Raw genomic sequence first — 8,278 nt, 5'->3', positions numbered from 1 at the left:
TCGATTCGATTCCCGGCGAGAGAATTCGCAAATCGTCGAGATGGGGAATCGATTCCTGCCCTGCTTTGTTCCCGATCCCCCCGTGCTCACGTGGGGGATGTTTGTTACATTGTGTACTTTGTGTATGAATCTTGACTTTGTGTATGAATCTTGACGTTGTGTAGTTTGTGTATGAATCTTGACATTGTGTATGAATATTAACGTTGTGTACTTTGTGTATGAATCTTGACTTTGTGTATGAATCTTGACATTGTGTATGAATATTGACGTTGTGTACTTTGTGTATGAATCTTGACATTGTGTATGAATATTGACGTTGTGTACTTTGTGTATGAATCTTGACTTTGTGTATGAATCTTGACGTTGTGTAGTTTGTGTATGAATCTTGACATTGTGTATGAATATTGACGTTGTGTACTTTGTGTATGAATCTTGACTTTGTGTATGAATCTTGACGTTGTGTAGTTTGTGTATGAATCTTGACATTGTGTATGAATATTGACGTTGTGTACTTTGTGTATGAATCTTGACATTGTGTATGAATATTGACGTTGTGTACTTTGTGTATGAATCTTGACTTTGTGTATGAATCTTGACGTTGTGTAGTTTGTGTATGAATCTTGACATTGTGTATGAATATTGACGTTGTGTACTTTGTGTATGAATCTTGACATTGTGTATGAATATTGACGTTGTGTACTTTGTGTATGAATCTTGACATTGTGTATGAATCTTGACGTTGTGTAGTTTGTGTATGAATCTTGACATTGTGTATGAATATTGACGTTGTGTACTTTGTGTATGAATCTTGACATTGTGTATGAATCTTGACGTTGTGTAGTTTGTGTATGAATCTTGACATTGTGTATGAATCTTGACGTTGTGTACTTTGTGTATGAATCTTGACATTGTGTAGTTTGTGTATGAATCTTGACATTGTGTATGAATCTTGACATTGTGTACTCTGTATATGAATATTGACGTTGTGTACTCTGTGTATGAATCTTGACATTGTGTATGAATCCTGACATTATGTACTCTGTGTATGAATCTTGACATTGTGTATGAATCTTGACATTGTGTACTCTGTATATGAATATTGACGTTGTGTACTCTGTGTATGAATCTTGACATTGTGTATGAATCCTGACATTATGTACTCTGTGTATGAATCTTGACATTGTGTATGAATCTTGACGTTGTGTATGAATCTTGACGTTGTGTATGAATCTTGACGTTGTGTATCGTGAGGCCGCAGGAGGAATCCGATGAGCTCTAAAGCTCTTTTTCACAGACCTCCAGTCGGGGTTGGGGTCGGAATGTCACAGCCACAAGCCGCACAGAACACGACCGGAGTGCAGAGTATAGGGAAGGTTGGACAGGTCGCCTTGCGCGACCAAAGTCATCCGTAAGTTTGTGTTTTATTGTTTGCGTGACAAACCTTGGCTGTGTAGGTGGTAGCGGGTTTATTAACACAGGTATATTTACGCGAACTAACCACCACCCCCCAAAAAAACTACATATATAGGAAATGTATTTAACACTTTAAAGGTTGTACAAATAAAACTAAACATTTTTGTACCTTGCCATGGTAAGCCCCACTGAGGTATTCGCTTATTTTTGAGAATAACCCTGGCCACATAAATAGCGAAACGAAGTGGCTTATCACGTGGACATTTACAGCAGCCACATACTCTGAATAATCGAAACTGAACGTGGTAATTCGTGGGACTGGAACACGTCCCTTGACTGGAGCAGGGGTTCCATCAGAGAGACACGGTGATGGTGGTGAAGGTGGTGATGATGGTGATGGTGGTGAAGGTGGTGATGGTGGTGATGGTGGTGATGGTGGTGATGATGGTGAAGGTGGTGATGGTGGTGATGGTGGTGAAGGTGGTGAAGGTGGTGAAGGTGGTGATGGTGGTGAAGGTGGTGAAGGTGGTGAAGGTGGTGATGGTGGTGAAGGTGGTGATGGTGGTGAAGGTGGTGACGGTGGTGAAGGTGGTGACGGTGGTGAAGGTGGTGACGGTGGTGAAGGTGGTGAAGGTGGTGACGGTGGTGACGGTGGTGATGGTGGTGAAGGTGGTGACGGTGGTGAAGGTGGTGACGGTGGTGACGGTGGTGAAGGTGGTGAAGGTGGTGACGGTGGTGAAGGTGGTGACGGTGGTGAAGGTGGTGAAGGTGGTGACGGTGGTGAAGGTGGTGAAGGTGGTGACGGTGGTGACGGTGGTGACGGTGGTGAAGGTGGTGAAGGTGGTGAAGGTGGTGACGGTGGTGAAGGTGGTGACGGTGGTGAAGGTGGTGAAGGTGGTGATGGTGGTGAAGGTGGTGAAGGTGGTGACGGTGGTGAAGGTGGTGAAGGTGGTGATGGTGGTGATGGTGGTGATGGTGGTGAAGGTGGTGATGGTGGTGATGGTGGTGATGGTGGTGAGGTGGTGAAGGTGGTGACGGTGGTGAAGGTGGTGACGGTGGTGACGGTGGTGAAGGTGGTGAAGGTGGTGAAGGTGGTGAAGGTGGTGACGGTGGTGAAGGTGGTGAAGGTGGTGAAGGTGGTGACGGTGGTGACGGTGGTGAAGGTGGTGATGGTGGTGAAGGTGGTGACGGTGGTGATGGTGGTGAAGGTGGTGACGGTGGTGAAGGTGGTGAAGGTGGTGAAGGTGGTGATGGTGGTGATGGTGGTGATGGTGGTGATGGTGGTGAAGGTGGTGATGGTGGTGACGGTGGTGAAGGTGGTGACGGTGGTGAAGGTGGTGACGGTGGTGAAGGTGGTGAAGGTGGTGAAGGTGGTGACGGTGGTGACGGTGGTGAAGGTGGTGACGGTGGTGAAGGTGGTGAAGGTGGTGAAGGTGGTGAAGGTGGTGACGGTGGTGACGGTGGTGAAGGTGGTGACGGTGGTGAAGGTGGTGAAGGTGGTGACGGTGGTGAAGGTGGTGAAGGTGGTGATGGTGGTGAAGGTGGTGATGGTGGTGAAGGTGGTGACGGTGGTGAAGGTGGTGAAGGTGGTGACGGTGGTGAAGGTGGTGAAGGTGGTGACGGTGGTGACGGTGGTGAAGGTGGTGAAGGTGGTGAAGGTGGTGAAGGTGGTGACGGTGGTGAAGGTGGTGAAGGTGGTGAAGGTGGTGACGGTGGTGAAGGTGGTGACGGTGGTGAAGGTGGTGAAGGTGGTGAAGGTGGTGACGGTGGTGAAGGTGGTGACGGTGGTGACGGTGGTGAAGGTGGTGAAGGTGGTGACGGTGGTGAAGGTGGTGAAGGTGGTGACGGTGGTGACGGTGGTGAAGGTGGTGACGGTGGTGAAGGTGGTGAAGGTGGTGAAGGTGGTGAAGGTGGTGACGGTGGTGAAGGTGGTGAAGGTGGTGAAGGTGGTGATGGTGGTGATGGTGGTGATGGTGGTGATGGTGGTGAAGGTGGTGATGGTGGTGAAGGTGGTGATGGTGGTGAAGGTGGTGATGGTGGTGAAGGTGGTGATGGTGGTGATGGTGGTGATGGTGGTGATGATGGTGATGGTGGTGAAGGTGGTGATGGTGGTGAAGGTGGTGATGGTGGTGAAGGTGGTGATGGTGGTGAAGGTGGTGATGGTGGTGATGGTGGTGATGGTGGTGATGATGGTGATGGTGGTGAAGGTGGTGATGGTGGTGAAGGTGGTGAGAGCGAAGAAGTGGAGTTGACGGCCGTGACTTGCAGTGGCGAGTTCGTGGGTGTGTGGGCGAGTTCCATTCCCGCTCACGGCCAACACCACCGGTGACAATTATTTGAACCGGTGCTGGGTCTCCTCTAGGTCAACTCAGCTTCAAATGAGTACCTGGAGCGGTGTGTTAACATCGCCACTGGGGAGACAAAGGCGGCCGGTCGTGGTGCTGGCCACCAACCCCCTCGTGTGCCGTGCCGGCCTTCATAGGTACTCGCTAACAGCACTTGCCCCTACAGAAGTCTGTTAGAGGCTACACGGGGGATCTTGTTGTGTCCTGCAGTGTTGGTGGCCCGAGTCCTGAACCTGGGTGGAGGAATCCACGAGGAGTGAGGTTGCAGTGAACCGTGACCATGGAAGTAGCGACAGAATTGGTAGAGATGATGGCAGCGGCTTGGGAAGGCCTTCACCCAGCAGTGGATAGACCAAAGCTAATGATGGTGCGTATGGATTCTCGTGATTGTCGGGCTTTACAACTTCTTTTGAACTGATATATTTGGTTTTTACCCTTTTATCTGGCAACAAAACTAACACCTTTTTATTACAAGGAGTCATGTTTGCATTGACCACAATACCTGCAGTCGGAATGCAAACAAAAAACATAACTCTGATAATGTATACATTGTCCTTGAAATTGAAAAAAATGTGTCAGTTTTGTTGCTATATAAAAGGGTAAAAACCAATTATCATATTTTGCTACTGGCAAATGAGGTTCCAATGGTGTAAATTATTTCGAACTGTTCGTATACCATCATCATGGTGCGAAAAAAGTTCAACATACAAGCATTAGAGAATCAACTCTTCTTAATACTTGTAACTCCGCTTAACTTCTAATGAACATCATCGATTTCTGAATCGGAAGATGCCAATAAACCCAGGAGTCTCGTCCTGGCCGGGGCCTAATGCATGACGTCACACGAGCGGAACTCCAAAACGCGGGATTTTGACGTCATTGTGTACTACCATAGAGTATGACGTCCCCATGTTTACAATTGGCCACCGTGCGGGTTATGACGAAAACTAAGTACGAGCGGTGGCGACATGACGTCATACAGCTTGTCACGCCCTCTCATTCACTCTACGGAAGGCCAGAGTGACGGTGAAGCGATAAAAGCGATTTGTAAAATACTTTGCTCACCCAAAGAAACTTTTCTGGCAATAAAAGTTGTGTTAAGATGTAAAAAAAAAATCAAACTGAAACCTGACAGTGGCATTGTTTTTCTTATTCTTATATTTTGATATACTGGCAAGGGATGTCCCATGACGTGGATAAATGTCACTCTCCAACACAACTGGTGTGTGCTGTTTTCGCGACAAACCTTGCTAAGGGGGCGTCCATAAATGACGTCACGCGATTTTGGACGATTTTTGACTCCGACCCTCCCCCCCATCGTCACATGACGTCACAAAAAGTCAGACCCCTCCCTCAAATATGACGTCACAAAGCTCTGCCCCCCCCCCCCCCAAAAAAAATAAAACACGCTTTAAATCGCTTTAAACTATTGTCATTGTAGTGCGCATTTAATGTGGCGCTGCACTCTGATGTTGTAGGAGAAAACATCAAAAAGTCAATTTAAACACATTCCTGTGGAGGGAGCTGGTAGGAACGTCGGGTTGCTCGGTCAATAGCCTGCAGGGTCAACGGCGGCGTGGTGTATTCCGCAAATATGCCCGACTGTGAGGGCGGGCACAAGCCGGCGTGAGTAGGTTAAACGTTGAGTTATATAAGGGCACCACGGGGTGACCAGCCCCACCCCACCCAGCCCCACCCCTCCCACCCTCCCCACCCAGCCCCACCCCTCCCCACCCTCCCCACCCTGCTCCTCCCCACCCTCCCCACCCCTCCCCACCCTCCCCACCCATCCCCTCCCCACCCTCCCCACCCAGCTCCTCCCCACCCTCCCCACCCTCCCCACCCAGCTCCTCCCCACCCTCCCCACCCTCCCCACCCAGCTCCTCCCCACCCTCCCCACCCAGCTCCTCCCCACCCTCCCCACCCAGCTCCTCCCCACCCTCCCCACCCTCCCCACCCAGCTCCTCCCCACCCTCCCCACCCATCCCCTCCCCACCCTCCCCACCCTCCCCACCCAGCTCCTCCCCACCCTCCCCACCCATCCCCTCCCCACCCTCCCCACCCAGCTCCTCCCCAACCTCCCCACCCAGCTCCTCCCCACCCTCCCCACCCAGCTCCTCCCCACCCTCCCCACCCTCCCCACCCTCCCCACCCAGCTCCTCCCCACCCTCCCCACCCATCCCCTCCCCACCCTCCCCACCCAGCTCCTCCCCACCCAGCTCCTCCCCACCCTCCCCACCCAGCTCCTCCCCACCCTCCCCACCCTCCCCACCCATCCCCTCCCCACCCTCCCCACCCTCCCCACCCAGCTCCTCCCCACCCTCCCCACCCCTCCCACCCTCCCCACCCAGCCCCTCCCCACCCACCCCACCCAACACGTTCTACTCCTCACACTAGTGATGTCTTAGCAGCGAAAGTGGCCCCCCTTTGAAAATGAGTGAAGAACACCGCACTTTTATTTGTTTCATAAGGATACAAATTCTTGGCTTTTCAAGAATATCAATGTATTTTATTACATGGTAATTGTAAACGCACCATTAATCAGCTTTCGTGAAGTTCGCGATTAAAAGTGTAGCATTACCAGAGGTTCACCTTTTAATCATTTAAAGATGCAATTATGTAATGTAAGCTCGTCAATTTTTAACTCATCCCAAAAATATTAAAAAGTCAAAACGGTTACGAGTGTAACTTGCATAACATATTTTAAGTGGCAAGAAAACATCCCGAATGTGAACACTTGTCCGGATGTTCCTGACGAGTCTTGAGATGATGAAACTCGCCGCATCAGCCAACCACGCCGCTGATACTGCACCGCGTGTGTGTGTGTTAGTGTATACGTGTGTGTGTTAGTGTATACGTGTGTGTGTGTTCGTGTATACGTGTGTGTGTTAGTGTATACGTGTGTGTGTGTTAGTGTATACGTGTGTGTGTGTGTGTTAGTGTATACGTGTGTGTGTGTTAGTGTATACGTGTGTGTGTGTTAGTGTATACGTGTGTGTGTGTGTTAGTGTATACGTGTGTGTGTGTTAGTGTATACGTGTGTGTGTGTTAGTGTATACGTGTGTGTGTGTGTTAGTGTATACGTGTGTGTGTGTTAGTGTATACGTGTGTGTGTGTTAGTGTATACGTGTGTGTGTGTTAGTGTATACGTGTGTGGTGTTAGTGTATACGTGTGTGTGTGTGTTAGTGTATACGTGTGTGTGTAGTGTTAGTGACGTGTGTGTGTGTTAGTGTATACGTGTGTGTGTTAGTGTATACGTCTGTGTGTGTTAGTGTATACGTGTGTGTGTGTTAGTGTATACGTGTGTGTATGTTCGTGTATACGTGTGTGTGTGTTAGTGTATACGTGTGTGTGTGTGTTAGTGTATACGTGTGTGTGTGTTAGTGTATACGTGTGTGTGTTAGTGTATACGTGTGTGTGTTAGTGTATACGTGTGTGTGTTCGTGTATACGTGTGTGTGTGTTAGTGTATACGTGTGTGTGTGTTCGTGTATACGTGTGTGTTAGTGTATACGTGTGTGTGTGTGTTAGTGTATACGTGTGTGTGTGTTAGTGTATACGTGTGTGTTAGTGTATACGTGTGTGTGTGTTAGTGTATACGTGTGTGTGTTAGTGTATACGTGTGTGTGTTAGTGTATACGTGTGTGTGTTAGTGTATACGTGTGGTGTGTGTTCGTGTATACGTGTGTGTGTTAGTGTATACGTGTGTGTGTGTGTTAGTGTATACGTGTGTGTGTTAGTGTATACGTGTGTGTGTTAGTGTATACGTGTGTGTGTGTTAGTGTATACGTGTGTGTGTTAGTGTATACGTGTGTGGTGTTAGTGTATACGTGTGTGTGTGTTCGTGTATACGTGTGTGTGTTAGTGTATACGTGTGTGTGTTAGTGTATACGTGTGTGTGTGTTAGTGTATACGTGTGTGTGTTAGTGTATACGTGTGTGTGTAGTGTATACGTGTGTGTGTTAGTGTATACGTTGTGTGTGTTAGTGTATACGTGTGTGTGTTAGTGTATACGTGTGTGTGTGTTCGTGTATACGTGTGTGTGTTAGTGTATACGTGTGTGTGTTAGTGTATACGTGTGTGTGTGTTCGTGTATACGTGTGTGTGTTAGTGTATACGTGTGTGTGTGTTAGTGTATACGTGTGTGTGTTAGTGTATACGTGTGTGTGTTCGTGTATACGTGTGTGTGTTAGTGTATACGTGTGTGTGTGTTAGTGTATACGTGTGTGTGTTAGTGTATACGTGTGTGTGTTAGTGTATACGTGTGTGTGTGTTCGTGTATACGTGTGTGTGTTAGTGTATACGTGTGTGTGTTAGTGTATACGTGTGTGTGTGTTAGTGTATACGTGTGTGTGTTAGTGTATACGTGTGTGTGTGTTAGTGTATACGTGTGTGTGTGTTAGTGTATACGTGTGTGTGTTAGTGTATACGTGTGTGTGTTAGTGTATACGTGTGTGTGTTCGTGTATACGTGTGTGTTAGTGTATACGTGTGTGTGTGTTAGTGTATACGTGTGTGTGT

Source organism: Lethenteron reissneri, chromosome 35, assembly GCF_015708825.2.
Source record: "Lethenteron reissneri isolate LAM-NWPU_2019-01 chromosome 35, ASM1570882v1, whole genome shotgun sequence".
Taxonomy (NCBI): Eukaryota; Metazoa; Chordata; class Hyperoartia; order Petromyzontiformes; family Petromyzontidae; genus Lethenteron; species Lethenteron reissneri.
The sequence above is the reverse complement of the archived record's forward strand: the minus strand, read 5'-3'. Positions refer to the sequence as shown.